The sequence below is a fragment of the Carcharhinus amblyrhynchos genome, chromosome 7, assembly GCF_965287045.1.
Source record: "Carcharhinus amblyrhynchos chromosome 7, sCarAmb.v2.hapA, whole genome shotgun sequence".
NCBI classification, from domain to species: domain Eukaryota; kingdom Metazoa; phylum Chordata; class Chondrichthyes; order Carcharhiniformes; family Carcharhinidae; genus Carcharhinus; species Carcharhinus amblyrhynchos.
Genome location: NC_137330.1, coordinates 91,936,058 through 91,954,710, shown reverse-complemented (window position 1 = coordinate 91,954,710; position 18,653 = coordinate 91,936,058). Strand labels below are relative to the sequence as shown.

The 18,653-nt window shown below is 41.6% G+C and overlaps 1 protein-coding gene across 2 annotated transcripts in view; it reads right to left on the bottom strand.

The window, feature by feature from the left end:
- The window catches only part of ibtk (inhibitor of Bruton agammaglobulinemia tyrosine kinase), a 119,346-nt gene extending 104,110 nt beyond the window's left edge, over positions 1-15,236 (bottom strand). For both annotated transcript variants that reach the window (XM_080192793.1, XM_080192794.1), the window contains exon 1: positions 15,102-15,236. The gene's annotated coding sequence lies outside the window, so the exon portion shown is untranslated. The remainder of the gene's footprint in view (positions 1-15,101) is intronic.
- Between the last annotated feature and the right edge of the window lie 3,417 nt (positions 15,237-18,653).

The following is an 18,653-nucleotide window of genomic DNA, read 5'->3' as shown; positions in this document are numbered from 1 at the left end:
AATTTATCTCTGATCCCCCCATTACTCATCGACATGCTTCTACTCAACAGAATCATGAGCTCAACACACATGCTGATGACACCCAGTTCTTCTCAGCACCAACTTCCTGATCCCTCCACACTCATCTACCAGCCCGCTTGCCCAACATTCAGCACTGGATGAACAGCAATTTCCTCCAATTAAACACTGAAAAAATAAACTACTCCCTTCAGCTCCTACCAGAAATCCCAGCCCACCAATTCTATTCCCTCCACCACCACTTTGCCCCCAAGGTTGAATTCGACTGTTTGCAGTTTCAGCATTAGTTGATCCTGATTTAAGGTTCTGATCCCATCTCTTTTCCACCAAACCACTGCCAGCAGCATTGCACCTATCATAGCACACCCACTGTTGAAATGCAGATCCGAGCTTTTGTTACTTCCATACTTCTCTTTACCCGTGCTCTCTTGATCTTATCATCTTCAACCTCCAAAAATATGCATTCGTTCAAAACTCTTGTCTGTAGCCTCATCAATACAAATTTCTTTTTCACACATCCATATGTGCACTTACTGCTCACAGGCTAATCTTGGCTCCCAGTCAGTCAACAAAGTTAAAGTTTATTTATTAGTCACAAGTAGGCTTACATCAACACTGCAATGAAATAATAACATCACGGTGGGGTGAGAAATAAAGAAATAACTGATGATTGTAAAAACGATACAGCAGTTATTATGGGGGATTTTAATCTCCATGTCAATTGGTCAGACCAGGTCAGTCAAGGCAGCCTTGAGGAGGAGTTCATAGAATATATCTGTGATTGTTTCCTTGAACGGTATGTAATGGAACCTACAAGGGAGCAAGCTATCCTAGGTCTGGTCCTATGTAATGATACAGGAATAATTAATGATCTTACAAAGTTAGGGATCCTCTCTGAAGAAGCGATCACAGTATGATTGAATTTAAAATACAGACAACAAAGGAGATTACAATAGGATGAGGGAAGAGTTGGCTAAGGTAGACTGGGAGCAAAAACTTAGTGGTAGGACAATTGAAGAACAGTGGAGGATTTTCAAAATGACTTTTCACAGCGCTCTGTAGAAGTACATACCAGTGGTAAGGAAGAAGTGCAGAAAAAGGTAATCAACCATGGATATCTAAGGAAATGAAGGAGAGTATCACATTGAAAGAAAATGCATACAAAGTGGCAAAGATTAGTGGGAAACTAAAGGATTGGGATAGCTTTAAAGGTCACCAGAAAGCCACGAGAAAAGCTACAAAGAAAAGTAAGATGGAATATGAGAGTAAACAAGCTCAGAATATAAAAATAGATAGCACGTCATCAAGGAGGAAATAGCGAGGCATCTTGAGAGGAATTGCTTGATAGAGCAGACGCAGCACGGTTTCGTTAAAGGGAAGTCGTGTCTGACAAATTTACTGGAGTTCTATGAGGATGTGTCTAGGGCGGTGGATAGAGGAGATCCGGTGGATGTGGTCTTTCTTGATTTTCAGAAGGCGTTTGACAAGGTACCTCACAAGATGTTATTGCAGAAGGTCAGGGGACATGGAGTTGGGGGTAGGGTGTTAGCGTGGATAGAGGACTGGTTGTCAAATAGGAGGCAGAGAGTGGGGGTCAATGGGTGCTATTCGGATTGGCGGATGGTGACTAGTGGAGTGCCCCAGGGGTCGGTGCTGGGGCCTCAGCTATTTACCATTTATATAGATGATCTGGAGGAGGGAACCGAGTGTAGGGTGTCGAAATTTGCTGATGACACCAAGATTGGTGGAACGGCAAATTGTGCGGAGGGTGTGGAGAGTCTACAGAAGGATTTAGATAGGCTGGGCGAATGGGCCAGGAAATGGCGAATGGAATTTAATGTTGGCAAGTGCGAGGTGGTCCACTTTGGTAGGAATAATGGTAGGAAGGATTATTACTTACGTGGCGAAAAACTGCAGTAGGCAACGGTGCAGAGGGACCTCGGGGTCCTTGTGCATGAGTCGCAAAAACCCAGCTTGCAGGTGCAGCAGGTGGTCAGGAAGGCGAATGGGATGCTGGCCTTCATAGCGAGGGGGATTGAATATAAAAGTAGGAGGTCTTGCTGCGGCTGTACAGGACATTGGTGAGGCCGCAGCTGGAGTACTGTGTGCAGTTTTGGGCGCCGTACTTACGCAAGGATATTTTGGCCTTGGAGGGAGTGCAGAGGAGGTTTACTAGGCTGATACCGGAGTTGAGGGGGTTGAGCTATGAGGAGAGGCTGAATAAACTAGGCTTGTACTCATTAGAGTTTAGAAGAATGAGGGGAGATCTCATTGAGACATATAAGATGATGAATGGGATGGATAGGATAGAGGTGGAGAGACTCTTCCCGCTCAGAAAGGATAGTAGGACTAGGGGGCACAGCCTCAAGATAAAGGGGGGGCGGTTTAGAACGGAGTTGAGGAGGAACTTCTTCACTCAAAGGGTGGTGAATCTCTGGAATTCTCTGCCCGTTGAAGTGGTGGAGGCTGCCTCGCTAAATATTTTTAAGATGCGGGTTGATGGGTTTTTAATAAGAGAGGGGATTAAGGGTTATGGGGAGAGGGCGGGAAAGTGGAACTGAGCAGCGACAGATCAGCCATGATCTTATTGAATGGCGGGGCAGGCTCGAAGGGCTAGATGGCCTACTCCTGCTCCTATTTCTTATGTTCTTATGTTCTTATGACTGTGAAAATACCCTGGTTGTCACACTCCAGTGCCTATTCTGATATACTGAGGAAGAATTTAGCACGGCCAACGCATCTAACTAGCACATCTTTCGGACTGTTGGAGGAAACCAGAGCACCCGGAGGAAGACCAAGCAGGCACGGGGAGAACATACAACCTCCACACAGACACTGACCCAAGCCAGGAATCGGACCCAGTTCCCTGAGGCTGAGAGGCAGCAGTACTAACCACTGTGCCACCATGCCACCCAATTCAATTTTAAAATTCTCGTTTGTGTTCAAATTAACCCATGGCTTTTTCCCTTGCTGTTCCTGTAATCTTCTTGGCCCTAAAGCCCTTCAAGAACTCTTGCATCCTTCCATCTCCAAGCCCATCTGCATCAGTTACTCCCTCCATCATATCACTGATTTCTGTGCATTGGTCTTGAGCTCAAATTTCCTCTAATTATCTGCAGCTCTTCTCCTTTTTGCAGCCTCCTTTAAACTCATCACTTTGATGAGCTCCAACAAACCCCAATGTCATCCAGGCTAATAAATCCTTCATGGTTCAGTTTCATTTCTTGTTTGATTACTCTCCTGTGATCATTTTCCTGCATTTAAGATGCTATACTATTGCAAATTGTTATCCTATCTGACATAGGTACTATGATTGGTGTAGGTGGATTTTTGTGACCAAAGATTTTTTTTAAACTAAAATTAGCACAAATTAAGAGTTTAGCAAGTCCAAAAAATGGATAGTGTAAATGATGGTGTCTTGTCATTTGACTTGACTGCACTTGACGTTCCTTGCAGCTTTTGTAAGTTTCATTAACATTCAAACAGAAACAGCCAGTGAATGTTGTTGTAGCTTCAACAACTGAAATGGGAAGGCGTTCCACTGCTCTTCTGACTTCAACCTCACAGGTGCCTTTGACAGGCAACGTTGTTGATGAGACTGAATTAATTTTCCTTCAGTGTAGACCCAACATATAGCTTAAAAGGGAAATTAGAGATAGTATCAGATTCAAGGAAGAAGCATACAAATTGGCAAGAAAAAGCAATGGATCTGAAGATTGAGAGCAGTTTAAAGTTTAGTAAAGGAGGATCAAGAGATTGATTAAGAAGGGAAAAAAGGAGTATGAAAGTAAGATAGAAGGGAACATAAAAATTGACTGTAAAAGTTTCTATAGATATGTAAAGAAAAAAGATTGACAAAAATGAATGTAGGCCCCTTGCAGTCAGAAACAGAAGAATTCATAAAGTGGAACAAAAAATGGCTGAGGAATTAAATTTGTACTTTGCATCAGTCTTCACAAAGGAAGACATGAATAGTGTGCCAGAAGTGCTGAAATGACATGTTTTAGTGAGGACCTTCAGTAGAGAAATGGTTTTGGGAAATTGATGGGATTGAAGGTGGATAAATCTCCAGGTCCTGATAATCTTCATCCCAGAGTACTTAAGGAAGTGGCCCTGGAAATAGTAGATTAATTAGTGGTCATTTTCCTAAATTCTTTGGACTCTGGAATAGTTCCTATAGATTGGAAGATAGCTAGTAAGCCCGCTATTCAAAAAAGGAGGCAGAGGGAAAACACAGAACTGTAGACAGTGAGCCTAACATCGGTACTGGGTAAATTGCTAGAGTCTATTATCAAGGATTTCATAATTTGGCATTTGGAAGGCAGTGTATAATCAGACAAAGTCAGCATGGATTTACAAAAAAGGAAATCACGCTTGACGAATCTACTGGAATTTTTTGAGGATGTAACTAGTAAAGTTGACCAACAACCAGTGGATGTCATTTATTTAGACTTTCAGAAGGCTTTCGACAAGGTCTTATATAACAGACTACTATGTAAAGTTAAACCACATGAGATTGCAGGTATTGTCTTGAGATGGGTAGGAAGTTGGTTAACAGATAGGAAGCAAAGAGTTGCATAAATGGGTCTTTTTCTGATTGGCAGTCAACAACTAGTGGGGTTCTGCAGGGATCAGTGCTAGGACCCCAACTGTTCATATTATGTATTAACGATTTGGAAACGGAAACTGAATGCATTATCTCCACGTTTTCAGATGATACAAAGTTGGGTGGGAGGGTGAGCAGTGAGGAGGATGGAGAGATGCTTCAGCGTGATTTGAACAGGCTGAGCGTGTGGGCATCTGCATAGCAGATGCAGTATAATACGGACAAATGTAAGGCTATCTACCTTGGTCACAATAATAGGAAGACAGATCATTACTTGAATGGGTGTAAATTGGGAGAGGTGGATACTCAACGAGACCTTGGAGTACTTGTGCACTAGTCACTTGTGCGTGCAGGTACAGCAGGCAGTAAAGGCGGCAAATGTCATGTTGGCCATTATAGCGAGAGAATTTGAATTTAGAGGTAGGGATGTTTTACTGCAATTATATAGGGTATTGGTGAGGCCATACCTAGAGGGCTGTGTGCAGTTTTGGTCCTTATCTGACGAAGGGTGTCCATCCTTGCTGAAGAGCAAAGGTTTACCAGGCTGATTCCTGCGATGGCAGGTCTGTCATACGAGGACAGGCCATGTCAGTTAGGATTATATCCACTAGCATTTAGAAGAGTGAGAGGGGATCTCAGAAACTTATGAAATTCTAACAGGGTAGATTCAGAAAGAATGTTCCCAACTGTGGGGGAGTCCAGAACTAGGGTCATAGTTTGACGATAAGGGATAAACCTTTTAGAACTGAGGTGAGGAGCAATTTCTTTACCCAGAGGATGGTGAATGTATGGAATTCACTATCACAGAGTGTAGATGAGGCCAAAATGTTGTCTGATTTCAAGAAGAAATTAGATATAGCTCTTGGGGCTTAAGGGATCAAGGGATGAGGGCAAAGAGGAAATCAGGATATTGAACTCAATGATCAGCCATGATCAAGCTGATCATGCAGAGCAGGTTCGAAAGGCAAAATGGTCTACTCCTGCTTCTAGTTTCTACATGTAGATGGGTATTTAGGACAGGCACTTCATTTTTTTTGTCACAGATGGTCATTGTCAACCATTTGTCAGTCCATGTCCAGTTGCTGTCCCAAGTTCTATTACAGATTGGCTTTGGTGGTATCATTATCAGAATAGTTGGGGTTGGTACTATTAATCACATCGTCATCTGCACCGGTGACCTAATAATAGAGGAAAAATTGTCTCAGGTTTTGCAGCCAAGATTGTGGGGGCTCCAGGTTATCAGGAGTACAGTAAAACAAAAAGACTAAATAAATTAAAACTAAAAAAAAACAATGCGACTGTTTTACTAATATTGCAATAAAACAAAATGATGTAACATTTTTCTGCCATTGTAACATTTCACGCAAACTGAAATTGCTCAACGGGATGATTAGACATTTTATTTTTCTAAACTTAGGTTGCCATCTGTAAAGGACATTTTGAGCTGTATGCATTAGGCAGATCTACTGGTTTTAAAGCCTGGTAATTATTTTAGCTTTGAGTGATGGAAAGAAATTGAATAATGGATTTGTAATACAGAAATTAGGTTTAATGGGGAAAATGGTTTTTTCCTCAGCTTTGAGTGTACTATTTAAGAAACATATTGACAAAATTCATTTGCATCAGATTCTTTTGCTAACATCAACCCAGTAATAATTTGTATTACTTTGCTTTAGGATTCTCAAGCTACTCTCCACCTCTCTAGTTATCAGCCATTTCCACCCTCACATAATCAGCATAATGAACGAAAGGATTACAAGCAAAACATGCCCAATGATAGTACAGAACTTCCTTAAACCAAACATGGTGTTTGACTTCTGTAATCCAAAAGAGTTTCAGTCTACTGCACCTGGTATTCCCAAGCAGTCTATCCAAACACTATGCAGGCTGGAATTTGCTTCGCTTTTTAGATCAGGGGTTTTCAAACTGGTTTGGCTGTCGGCAACTGGTATGGTGTGTGGTGAAGAGAAAAGTTTTCCACCTTGGTGTGCTAGTTTGTTTCTCATTTTAGCCTATGCTGCTAGCTAGCAGCTATGTGAAAAAAGAGCAAAATGTGTCAGTTTCTTCCCATCAGTATACAGTCAGCACTTGTCAGCTATTCTCCCTCGTTGAAACGCCTGGAAACTTGATCCTTCGATAAGGAAGTAGCAGCGAGTTTGGCCTGCAGGCACCTAGTATCTTGCACTTGGACACACCCTGAGACTCAGGAACCAAATTCCCAGCTATGGCTGAACAGCTGCACTGCCTTTTGGATACCTCAGGAGAGTTGAAATCTAAAAGAGTAAATCCTGGCTAAAATCTGGAGTATAGCCCAAGAGCTTTCCAGCAACTCCTGCAAATGAGCTGGTACCAACATAGCGCTTTGCATTCCTTTGAACTCAACTGTGGCAATCAAAAGGAGGACCCTGACACTGGGGAGTCAGGGTTTTCATAGATATTTCCCAGGCATGCATCCTGGAGAGGAAAATCTAATTTCACTACACAGCATTAATACAATACAGGAAGCAGCACTCACGAGTAATAAGCCCAACTTGGTTGGGATAGAGAACAGATGCTTCAGGCAGTATCCAAAGGTGGGAAGGAACTATCACATCCCACTGGTCAGTCACCACCCACCTCATGTCAGGTAGCCCTTGACGAGTAAAGTGCTGACCCACTATATATAACACGCACATGCACGCACACAAAACTGCAATGTCACGACTATGTGCATGGGGCTGGTTGATAATGTGTGCAAGACAGCCATGATTAATCTGGAACTTGATAGGCTGAATATTGACTTAGCCCCACCTGCAAGAGACCACGCCAAGAGAGCAGATATCACAGGAAGAAAAACACCACATGTTCATCTGGTAGGTGAAGAGTGCAGAGGAAACCTGTGAGCGATATGGAGGCTTCGCTGAAATGAAACCACTATTTTCAATAAGACACCCCCACACACGCACGCATGTTAAGAACATTTTCTCTCAATCTGCCTCTCAACTCAACCAGAGCCAATTCATCTCATGAGTGTCTGTGCTATAACACTGCTCTACTAGAGGCAAAAGACAGGCTCTAGGAGGAGATTGATGATGCTATCAACTTTAAGTCAGAACATCTTCACCCACTGCTGTATTTCAAAGGAAGAGGGAGGTTATGGCTCTCATGCCTCAGGTAACATAGCCTGGAAAAAATAAATGAGAATGGACAGAGGCTATTTGAGCTTTGTTATGACGATGTATAACTAACACCTTATTTCAGAACAAACAGTGCAAGGTTGTTTGGAGTCATCCAAGATCTGGGCATTGGCACCAGCTGGATCTGATTACCACCAGATCTCTCTAAAAAGCATTCTAAATAGCAATTTAAATGAGGTGTTTTAATCTGTTTGCATCCTTTAGACTCCGAATACATATGCCACATTAATCTGTCAACTGATTACATTCTGCTATATATTGTGTCAAAATCTGCATTCACCAATTATATTGTGACAGAATTATTTTAAAAGAAACCAATTGCTTGAAGTATGAATTTTGGATGGATCAATCTAACTGAAAAGTTGAATTGCAAGGTACAATTTGTTTTCCTTATGCATATTATGGTCAATTTGCACCACCACCCTTAGTCATCTGAAACCTGAGAAATCTTTAAAAATGATTTTTACAAAGCATAGGAAACAGGTGGAAAAAAAATGTCCAGAGCATTTCCAAAAACATAGAAAACCATTAGTCAGACCCAACACTTCACCCAATCAAGATCCACATTCATAACACACTGACCATGTTCAATAGCGCTGTGAGATATTTCATTACATTAAATGCATCATACAAGTCGCTGTTCATCTGTCCTGTAATTCAAACTCTACATTGCTTTACTCTCTGCTGAACTCTTCATTCTCTAACCTTAGATTTCAAAAAGGAGAGAGGCAGTAATGTGGAGAAGCTTATAGAAGGATTAGCAGAGCTTAGAACCTAAGCAGCTAAAGGCTGTTCAATGGTAGAACAATGGAAATCAGGAATTTATATTAGACGAACGCAGAGCTCATGGAGAGTTGTAGGACTTGAGGAGGTTACAGAGATCAGAAGGGATCTGAAAACAAAAATGAAAATTTTAAAACTGAAGCAGTCAGACTGGCCATCAACATGGATCATAAGATATAGAAGTGACGGGTGAAAAGGAAATCGATGCAAGTCAGGGTACGGACAGTAGGGCTTTGGGCCCTAAATACCCTTCTCCAGCTGCCATAAATTTGATCTTCTAGATTTAACGTTTCTATACTGTTACCATATAAACACGCATTAAAATTTTTTCAGTCACTGTGTTCCAGGGCTGACTAGACTACCCTTCTCAACAAAGCACACTGCTGTTTTTGGTAGTCTTGTAGCTCTTCTTGGAACTGCCTCCAGAGCTTGAATGTTCACCTTGTTTCAGAGACCAGGACTGAGGGCAGCATTGAAGGTGTAGCCTGACCAAGATAACAAAGTTTGCATGACTGTGCAATTTGTACTCTAATGCTTCAGTGAAGTAGTTCAACATTCCATGTGCCTACTGATTGCTACTCCAGTCATTAGAACCATAGAAAAGTTACAGCACAGAAGGAGGCCATTCAGCCCATCTGGTCCATGCCAGCCCAGGGCACCCAGTTGCCCTTTCTAGTCCCACCTTCCTACACCCAAACCATAGCCCTGTAGCTCATAGCACTTAAGGTCTGATGTGATATATTATGGTCACATGTATTAGTATATAGCAAAAGGTATTGTTTCTTGCGTGCTACAGATAAAACATACTGTATATAGGGAAGGAAAGGAGAGAGTGCAGAATGTAGTGTTACAGTCATAGCTAGGGTGTAGAGAAAAATCAACTTAATGTGAGGTAGATGCATTCAAAAGTCTGATGGCAGCAAGGAGGAAGCTGTTTTTGAGTCAGTTGGTACGTGTCCTCAGACTTTTGTAGTTTCTTCCCAATGGACGAAGGTGGAAGAGAGTATGTCTGGGGTGCATGGGGTCCTTGATTATACAGGCTGCTTTTCCTAAACAGCAGGAAGTACAGACAGTGTCAGTGAATGGGAGGCTGGTTTGAGTGCTGCACTGGGCATCGTTCATGATCTTTTATAGTTTCTTGTGGTCTTGGACAGAGCAGGAGCCATACCAAGCTGTGATACAACCAGAAAGAATGCTTTCAATGGTAGAAGTCGGTGAGAGTTGTAGCAGACATGCCAAATTTGTTTAGTCTCCTGAGAAAATAGAGGCATTGATGGGCTTTATCTATAGCATCTGCAGGAAGGGACCAGGACAGGCTGTTGGTGGTCCAGACATCTAAAAATCTGAAGCTCTCGACCATTTCCACTTCATCCCTGTTTATGTAGACATGGGTGTGCCCTCCACTACACTTCCTGAAGCAACTGACTATCTCCTTCATTTTGTTGATATTGAGGTAGAGATTATTGTCATTGCCCAGTTCACCAGATCCTCTATCTCTTTCCTGTACTGTGTCTCATCATTGTTTAAGATCTGATCCAGAATGGCGGTGTCATCATTAAATTTAAAAATCCAGGTACTTCTTAAGAATTTAGGGGTCTCTGTCTCCACCACCAACTCGAGCAGTAAATTCCAGACACCTACCACCTTTGGCATAAAAAAGTTCTTCCTCTTGTCCCCTCTACACCTACTATGACTTACCTTGAATCTATGCCCCCTGGTTCTAGAATTCTCCACCAGGAGAAACAATTTTATCCTGCCCACTATCTCTTCCACTTAATTTTGTAGACCTCTTTCAAGTCTCCCTCAGTCTTTTTTGTTCCAAAGAAAATAGTCCCAACATATCCAATCTCTCTTCGTAGTTACACTTTTCTAGCTCTGGCTTGTAAACCTCCTTTGCACTCTCTCCAAAGCAATTATGTCCGCCCTGTATTATGGTGACCAGACTTGTACATAATTCTCCAACTGTGGCCTCACCAGTGTTTTATACAATTCCAACACTGTATCCTTACCTTTAAATTCTATACTTCTGCCATTGATGGAAAGCATTTTATATGTCCTCTTTAGAAACTTGTCTATTTGAACTGCTGCCTTTAGGAACCCAAGATCTCTCAGTCCATCTACCCTTCTTAGTATATTCCTATTTATTGTATATTCCCCATAATTGTTTGATGTCCCTAAATGCATGACCTCACACTTCCCAGTGTTAAAATCCAATCTGCCACTTTACCACCCCCTCCACCAGCCCATTTATTTTATTTTGGAGATTATAGCTATCCTCTACACTATCCAATACTCAGTAATCTTTGTGTCATTTGCAAATTTTCCAATTGAGACCCTCACATTCACGTCCAAATTGTTAATATAGAACACAAACAGCAAGGATCCCAGCATCGAACCTTGTGGATCACCACTTGAAACAACTTTCTATTTGCAAAGGCATCCATCGACCATTACCCTTTGTTTTCTATTACCAAGCCAACATTTGATCCAGTTTGCCACATTAGGGTTTTAGTTCAAATGAGGTAAAGTGCCTTCAACTTCAGCTATTTCAATACCATTCAGGAATTATTTGTTACTTGTGTTTCCCTTCCTATCTATGGCACTTTACAACTGCCTTGTTTAATTTCACCTGGCATTGTTTCACATTATACCTTTTATCTAATTCATACTTGCTATGATTCCTATTTGAGTACTCTTATTATTTTGAAGCTTGCATTTAGATTTGCACTTGATTTAGATGAGTGTTTTGAGTTTCTGAATTCAAAACACTCATCTAAATCAGAAATAGAAATCCCAACACTGATCCCCAAGTATCCCTATGCATAACACATCTCATCACATCTGAAAGTATCTCAAGGTGTATCTGTTTCTTCCAGCCTTTATATTAATTTCTTCACGATGCCTCAATTTTACCTCAATTCCTACTACTTTTGGTGCAATATATTTTTCATGTGACACTTCAAGACATCACATCATCAACAAAGTCAAAGAGTTAGTTACACTGAATGATGTCTTCCTGTACTTCTGCTAGAATGCTGCTTAACAAATAGATCATGCCGATATCCTAATCAATTATACTATTCTTTCCAATGCCAAATTAACACTACTGGGTTTGTAGCTACTTGGATACGTTTTTCTTTCCTTCCAACTTATGCAACCTCCTCAGCATTCCACTTGGACTGAAGCTTAGCATTACAGTTACAAAACTAGAAAGCATCAGAATAACTTACTGTAATGTTATATATTTGGAAAAAAACGCTGCACAAATTAAAACAAAACTAAAAATATGTTTATAGTTTCTGTACATTATGCATTTAGATTTTAATTGGAGATCATTTTTATAGATTTAATAGAGTTTGCACGTTCTTCCCATGTCTGCGTGGATTTCCTCCAGATGCTCCGGTTTTCTCCCACAGTGTGAAAGACATGCTGGTTAGATGCATTGGCCATGCTCAATTCTCCTTCAGTGTACCTGAACATGCGCCGGAGTGTGGCAACTAGGGCATTTTCACAGTAATTTCTTTGCAGTGTTAAGGTAAGCCTACTTCTGACATATGTAAATAAACTTTAATAAATAAATAAACTTTAAGAATTTCTCATTTTACAAGCGACAAGCGTAGTCAGCACACAGCAATCAAGACTCCATTTGTGACTTACTTTTTGCCCGGCTTGCTTGGACATTTCAAACCAATAGCAAGCCAACTACCAACCACTACACTGACATTGATCCACTAATGCAGAATAAATCTAGGACCTTCTGATCTTTACAATTTAATTCTACAATGGGTAGTAAATGTATTCAGTCAATTATCAATGGGCAGGTTGCTGTTTTTATGAAACACAAAAATTTCAGACTTACCCAGCAACCTAATTTATTCACATTGATAAATTCATATTGTGTAAAACTGCAGCATGTGGTGCAGTTACTTTTTTAAAAAATATAAAAAACCTAATAAAACCTGAGAAAACAATTTATATAACTTTCACGCAAAGAATTTTTTTAAGAAGTCCTCTTTCTTGCAGCAATAAAATGCAATTCCAAAATTCAATAGGTACCTCAGTTCAACTGAAAGTATCTCTAAATCCATGTATAGGTAGTCTATAAATAATGAACCTCTAAAGTTGCTCATGGTGGGCATCCTGTCCTCTTCTGTTACAGTTAAAACTGATGGAAGGAGAACATTTATTCATCAGAAACTTGTTGAAGGTTTCACAGAATCATTCAGCTCCTGACATTGTGACAGCCTTGATTCAGAAATGGATACAAGAGCTAAATGCTGGCAGACAGTTAAGAGTAGTTGATTTTGAGCAAAGCAGCACTCAATTGTGTGTTGTCTTGATGCCAAGTCAATGGGGTGCACTCAACAAAAAGCATTAAGGTCAATGTGTATGAAGATAATAACCCAGCAAACTAGGATAATACTCAGTGCAAACTTAAAATAACATTTTCAAAATGACTCAATTATGCTAAGCATTATTTTTATTGCAGCAATCACCTATCTCCAGCTCCACCCCAGGTCTCGACTTCAGCCCATCTGCCATTAAACCTTCATACTAGCCTTTGACAGATTCAAACCATTATTCTAATGCTCTTGCAACCAGTCTCCATCTTCAAGTCACCACCACGAGCTTGAATTCATCCAAACATCTAAACCTGAAGAATTCCATCCATGCTCCACAGGCCCACCATGCTCACTGTTCTGCACTGGCCCACAAGTTCTTCAAAAACATTAGAACTTGTATTCCTTTCTTTAAATGCCACTCCATCCTTATGATGCCACCTGAACTCTTCATTTGCTTACTCCAATCTTCTGTGCATCTCTCTTCCTTACCTCTTGCCACTAACAATTGCACTTGCAGTCACAAACATCCAACAATGATTTTGTCTATTTCTCCCTACATTGGCCTCCTCCTTCAAGTCCACATCCTTGATCAAATTTTCAGTCAAATCCTGTTAAATGCTCCCTCTTTGGCTCACGACTCTAAAGCATTTTGAGATGTTTTTCTATGATAAATGGCATCATATAATTTTAAAGTTGATGTTGCTTAGCATTTAAGTGCTGTTTTATTCTCCGTAAACAATTGGCAAACGTTCTCAAGTTTAATCTACATTTAAGACCATTAAACCCTTATGTAATCAAATAAGGCCATACTTCTTCATAACAGATCTGACAAAATAAAGCTCTTGTATATTGTAAGATTAATGTTGCCATTGTGAGCTTTAAAGCAATTATTGCAAATGATAAAAATGTAATTCACAAACAAAAATGAGTGACTCCTCTAATGTAAAAACCAGAAGATTACAAGAAAACATGGCCTGGAGTTCCCTCTTGATTGTGTTGGTTTTCCTGGCACTACTGGATATGGCTGCAAAAGATTGCAGAATTATGTGTGACTTGCATTCAGTGCAACTGAACCTTCAATGATCTTTTCCATTAGTTTTAAAAACAATGCACTATAACTAGGCCCTGACGTTGAACTGGTGATAGTCTCATGGTGAATTGAACATCTTCAGGATTTCTACAATTGCATTTGTTTGCAGGTCTTCAAGGAGGGTCCAAAATTTATCTACAATTTACAGATAAAGGATGTTTAATTGGTATGTTCTAAATTATTGTGAATGATTAAAAACATACTGAGGCAGTATCTTTAACAATTTGTTCATGGAATTTATTGCCCATTCCTAACTGCCTTTGAGACAGTGATGGTGTGCTGCCTTTATGAACCACTGCAGCCTGTTTTGTAGGATACTCTCTTAGAGAGTCAGTGCAGACTTGAGCCGAATGTCCTCTTCTGCACTGTAGGGATTCTATGACCTGCAGGTATTTTCCCTGTTTTTGGGGGTGGGGTGGTGGGGGAAGAGTTGGAAAGAATCACCTCTCGTAACTTTCACTGTCGGTGACTATCCACTGGTCCCTAACTGAAAACGGATGGGGTAGAAATGCTCACGTTAGAACAAAATCAAATTCAATCACGATAGAAATTCATATTAGAAAAGCCCTTTCCAACAGTTGTGCATGAAGGACACCAAGGTGCTGGAGGAAAAATGGCCAGGAAAAATCTTCAGCAGGTAATTAAAACGTTCTGGAATAAGATTATCGAAGCTGAATGTGGAACGAACAGGATTATTATACTGTCAAAGATTGCAAGCGTGTGTTGTATAGAAACCAAAAGATCAGGAGTTACTGAAGGTGGGGGGTGGGAGTGTTCACCCCGCTCAGTGCTGTCACATTTCATTCTGGCCCTGGACGGTCACCTTTAGCTTTGCCCTTGCTCCCAACAATCAGAGGCTTCCTCTGTCCTGAGCCCTGACGTGGCACAAAAACAACCGACACTCTCCTTACACAGCCAAAGCAGCCAGGCTGGAGCCCGGCCCGGCCCGGCCTGACCCGCCCCCCGGGCCACATCACAGTAAACAGCGAGGCCCCGGGAGACCGGCTGCCGGCAGGGCAGGGAACGGGGAACGGAGGGCGGGGGGAGATGTCTCCCTCCCAGCTCCAGTCGGGGCCGCTCCTTACCTCTCGCTAGTTGAAACGGGCACTGTAGAGGGCGGTGGCAGTGCGCTGGGCTGGGGATGGGGATGAGCTGCCGGGCACCATGATCACTAACTCGGCTCCTGCTGCCACTCCGCTCCAGCTCAACCCAGCAACCCCACCCCCAAACTTCGCCTCCTCCCATTGGCTCGCACGATCAGCATTCCCAATGCTGATTGGACGGAGGTTTCCCACCCCGCCCCTCCCCTCTCCGTTTCCCTGTGTGCAGGGGGAGAGCAACAGTCAGTCTGAGTGAATCAGTCTGAATGTGTGTCTGTCTCAGTCTGTCAGTCTCAATGCGTGTCTGCCTCAATGTGTCTGAATGTGTCAGCCTGTCTGAATGTTGTCTGTCTCAATCTGCCTGTCTGAATGTCAGTCAGTCTGATTGTGTGTATGTCTCAATCTGTCAGTCTGAATTTGTGACTGTCTCAATCTGTCAGCCTGAATGTGTGTCTGTCTCAGTCTGTCAGTCTCAATGTGTGTCTGTCTCAATCTATCTGTCTGAATGTATCAGTCTGAATGTATCAGTCTCTCTGAATGTAAAAATCTGAATGTGTCAGTCTCTCTGAATGCGAAAATCTGAACATGTCAGTCTGTCTGAATGTTGTCTGTCCCAATCTGCCTGTCTCAATGTCAGTCTGTCTGAATGTGTGTCTGTCTCATTCTGTCAGTCTGTCTGAATGTCTGTCTGCCTCAACCTGTCTGTCTGAATGTATCAGTCTGAATGTGTGTCTGTCTCAATCGGTTAGTCTGATTGTGTGTCTGTCCCAATCTGTCAGTCTGAATGCGTCAGTCAATCTGAATGTGTCAGCCCATTTGAATGTGTGTCTGTCTCAATCTGTCAGTCTATATGTGTCAGTCTGAATGTGTGTCAGTCTCAATCTGTCAGTGTATTTGTGTCAGTCTGTCTGAATATGTGTCTCAATCTGTCAGTCTCGATCTGTCAGTCTGAATGTGTCAGTCTGTGTCAATCTGTCTCTGTCAATGTGTCAGTCTGAATGTGTCAGTCTGTCTAAATGTGTGTCTGTCTCAATCTGTCAGTCTGAATGCGTGTCTGTCTCAATCTGTCTGTCTCAATCTGTCTGCCTGAATGTGTCAGCCTGAATGTGTCAGTCTGTCTGAATGTCTGTCTGTCTCAATCTATCTGTCTGAATGCATCAGTCTGAATGTGTGTCTGTCTGTCTGAATGTGTATCTGTCTGAATGTGAAAGTCTGAATGTGATAGTCTGTCTACATGTGTGGCTGTCTCAATGTGCTTGTCTGAATGTCAGTCTGTCTAAATGTGTGTCTGTCTGAATCTGTCAGGTTGAATGTGTCAGTGTGCCTGAATGTGTTTCTGTCTCATTCTGACAGTCTAAATCTGTCAGTCTGTCTGAATATGTGTCTGTCTTAATCTGTCTGTCTGAATGTATCGGTCTGAATGTGTGTCTGTCTCAATGGATCAGTCTGAATGTCTCTCTGTCCCAGTCTGTCAGTCTGAATGTGTCAGCTTGTCTGAATGTGTGTCTGTCTCAATCTGTCATTCTGAATGTGTCAATCTGTCTGAATGTGTGTCTGTCTCAATCTGCCTGTCTGAATGTATCAGTCTGAATGTGTGCCTGTCTCAATCTGTCAGGCTGAATGTGTCAGTCTGTCTGAATGTGTGTCTGTGTCAATCTGTCAGTCTATATCTGTCAGTCTGTCTGAATGTGTATCTGTGTCAATCTATCAGTCTGAATGTGTGTCTGTCTCAATTTGTCAGTCTGAGTGAGTCAGTCAGTCTGAATGTGTCAGTCTGTCTGAATGTGTGTCTGTCTCAATCTGTCAGTATATATGTGTCAGTCTGTCTGAATTTGTGTCTGTCTCAATCTGTCTGTCTGAATGCATCAGTCTGAATGTGTGTCTGTCTGAATGTGTCAGTCTGAATGTGTGTCTGTCTCAATGTGTCTGTCTGAATGTGTCAGTCTGTCTGAATGTGAAAGTCTGAATGTGTCAGTTTGTCTGAATATGTCTCTGTCTCAATCTGTCTGTCTGAATGTCAGTCTGTTTGAATGCATGTCTGTCTCAATCTGTCCGTCTGAATGTCAGTCTGTCTGAATGTGTGTCTGTCTCAATCTGTCAGGCTGAATCTGTCAGTCAGTCTGTCTGTCTGTCTCAATCTGTCTGTCTCAATCTGTCTGAATGTGTCAGTCTGAATGTGTCATTCTGTCTGAATGTGTCAGTCTGTCTGAATCTGTCAGTCTGTCTGAATGTGTGTCTGTCTCAATCTGTCTGTCTAAATGAAGAGTTAGAGAGAGAGCTAGTCAGAGAGCCAGCCAAACAGACAGACAGATAGTCAAACAGTAAGAGAGAGAGATTGAGAGTCAGGCACAGAATCAAACAATCAAACAGTTAGGCATCTAGTCAAATAGAATGGATAGACAGTCAAACAGTCAGATAGAGTTAATCTGTCAGTTAGACAGTCAAATGGACAAACAGTCAGTCAGACAGAGTCAAACACTCAGACAGTTATATGGAAACAGTCAGTCAAAGAAAGAAACAAACAGACAGTCGAAGAGAGAGAGAGACAGTCAATCAGGCAGATGGCCAGTCAAATAAACAGTTGGACAGCCAATCAATCTGACAGTCAAACATAGTTAGACAACATCAGTCAGGTAGACCAATTAAACAAATAGACATTCAATTAGTCATATACAGGAAACAGTCAGGTAGACCATCAGTTAGACAGACAGATAGTCAAACAGACAGTCAGATAGGTAGACATCAAATAGATACTCAGACAATCAAGCAGATACTCAAACAGTCAAACATATGTACAGAAAATCAGACAGCTACTCAGATAGTCACCAGGGAGACATTCAAACAGGCATGCATTCAAAAAGACATTCAAACACGCAAAAAAAACTTTCAAACAGACATTAAAATAGTCAGTCAGACAGAGGCAAGAAACAGTAAGCCAAGCAGTAAAATGCAGTCGGGCAGACAATCAATCAGTCAGTTAGGTAGACAGTCAAATAGATAGTCAAACAGTCAAATAGATAGCCAGTCAAGCAGGTGTACAGATAACAAATATTCAGATAATCATCAGATAGACAGACATTCAAACAGACAGATGGGCTTTTAAGCATAGCAGACTTCCAAATAGACACGACTTTCAGACAGACTTTCAAACAGATAGACATCCAAACAGTTAGACAGAGGCAGGAAACAGTCAGATACATAGGGAAATATAGTCAGGCAGACAGCCAGTCAGTTAAATTCCAGACAGTTGAACAGTCAGGCAGACACCCACCCTTCAGCCCCCTTTTCCAAGTCATTGATAAAAATCACAAATAACAGAGGAACCAGCACTGATCCCTGTGGTACACCACTGGTAACGGGTCTGAAAATTTTCCCTCCACCACCACGCTCTGTCTCCTATGAGACAGCCAGTTACTTATCCAATTGGCCAAATTTCCTTCTATCCCACACCTTCTTATTTTCTTCATGAGCCTACCGTGGGGAACCTTATTAAATGCCTTACTATAATCCAAGTATACAACATCAACTGCTCTACCT